This window comes from Bos taurus, chromosome 16, assembly GCF_002263795.3.
Source record: "Bos taurus isolate L1 Dominette 01449 registration number 42190680 breed Hereford chromosome 16, ARS-UCD2.0, whole genome shotgun sequence".
Lineage (NCBI taxonomy): Eukaryota > Metazoa > Chordata > Mammalia > Artiodactyla > Bovidae > Bos > Bos taurus.
Window position 1 is genome coordinate 23072252 of NC_037343.1, and position 2384 is coordinate 23074635.

Consider the following 2384-nt stretch of genomic DNA (forward strand, 5'->3'; position numbering starts at 1 on the left):
TTCTGTCCTTGGGTAATTAATGAAAGCTACCCTATCACTTCAAAAAGGTTACTGTTTGAACACTGAATTAATGGACACTTCATTCTTCAGTTAAAATAATTGTCACCTCTCAGGCTAGCCATGAGGTATATTCATTGCTACCACAGTGTCTTACATATAGAAATGTGCAATATACACCAGTTCCCTCTTTATCCTCTTTATCAATTTCTTTCAAATCCACTCTCTGTCCACAGCAATCATTAACCTCACAGGGCTATACAACACTTGAAGCATGGCAATTTGAAGTTCAGATACTCTGTAAATGTAAAATACACTAGATTTTGAGGATTTAGAACATTGAGAAAAGAAGATAAAATATCTCATCAATAATTTTTATGGTAATGACTTGTCCAAATGCTATTATTTTTAATATATTAAGTTAAATAAATTATTTAAATTAATTATACAAGTTTCTTTTTACTGCTTTAGCATGGCTACTAAAAACAATGTAAAATGACATTTTACTGTATTTCCATTGGGCAGTAGTGCTCCAGATGTTCCATATGTATGGGCCTCACACACCTCATCCCATCCATTGAATTCGTCCTTTGAAACCCAAGGTGAGAATCAAGTATGCTTTCATCATATTTAGCAACATGTTTTTAAACTTACTCTGGGCTTTGGAAGCTAAAAGGGCAATAAACTAAAACACAAAATAAAGTCAACTTTGACCATGCCTCTCAGCAATGGTTTCTCCTCAGGGAGAGAAACATTGACCTTGAGTACATTAGGAGAGCTAAAGAGCTGGGGCCAACCTTGGAAGACATCCGCGTTGGCAAGAAAAAAAGAATCTTGGTTTGCCAGAAAAGATATTGCAATCTCTCCCTGGGTCACGTTTGCTAATCCTTGTGAGTGCTTATGAAACATCTCTGGTCTCAAATCTGAATAATATAAAAGAACTGGGACCCAGGAGCATGCTATAGGTGCCGCCTCCTTGAAAAGAAGCACTCATGCCATGAAAAATCACCAGCTTTCAGCCCCCCAAATCTTCTAAAAGCATTAAAACAGCCTCTAGTTTGATTCTTATAGATGCCCCTGACACGAGTGGAAGAGTTGAGAACAACAGAACATACAGAACAGAGTATTCAAAATAATAATTTAATTCAATTAGTGTCCGTGCCGCACTGATACAGCTAGTTGAACAACATCAATGTTCAATTTTTAAAATATTAGCAAAGAGGAGGGGCTGGAGGGAGGCTCAAGAAGGAGGGGATATATATATATATATATACACATATACATATACATATATATGTGTATATATATATATGGAGAAGGCAATGGCAACCCACTCCAGTACTCTTGCCTGGAAAATCCCATGGACGGAGGAGCCTGGTAGGCTGCAATCCATGGGGTCGCTAAGAGTCGGACACGACTGAGCGACTTCACTTTCACTTTTCACTTTCATGCACTGGAGAAGAAAATGGCAACCAACTCCAGTGTTCTTGCCTGGAGAATCCCAGGGGCGGCAGAGCCTGGTGGGCTGCCATCTGTGGTGCCGCACAGAGTCAGACACAACTGAAGCGACTTAGCAGCATACATATATATAGGGCTGATATATATGGTTATCACTTTGTTGTATGGCAGAAGCCAACACAACATTGTAAAGCAATTATCCTCCAATTAAAAAAATATATTAGCAAACTGGATTTTGAAGACATTTTTATCAAATAATCCACTTCAGAAAACCTTTTCAGATATGCAGATTTTTTAAAAAATTATTTCTTCTGGAAGAATTCTATTGGCTGAGGTGGTTTCCCTGGCATCTCAGGTCAGTTCTATCCTAGAGGTAAAAAGTAATGATTCAAACTGGTTTCCCAGCACAACTGAACAAGAGCTGTCGTCAACATATTGAATTTTTCACATTTCAACCCGTTGTTTTAGCACTGTGCAGACATAAACGTTGACATCACTCCTCAGAGGAGCACCATCTTGCCTGATGGCCCCATAGTTTGGAAGGAAGGTAATGACAGACACTATGAGAAGTATGTGTTGGATAGATCTAATATTTAATGTGTTCCATGAGATGCTTTGTGTCTGAGCTCCACCAGCTCTCATCAGCTAACTCCCCCACCCATTCACCCACAATCATAATTCCTCTCTCTTTGATAACGTGCCAACACAGGGAGAGGCAAGGGTTTGGAACAAGAGCATCTGAAGTGGAAGAAAACACAACGGGCCTCTCACTTTCCCTCTCTAACCGCAACAATTGGAGAAGACTTTGGCCTGAAAAAATCTATCTGCTACTAAATGGTACCCAGATGGAAATCACAGCTGTTCTCTGGTACCAGCTGTACCTATGCCCATCCATCTTCAGAACACGCCTGCGGCTGAGCAGGGAGAAA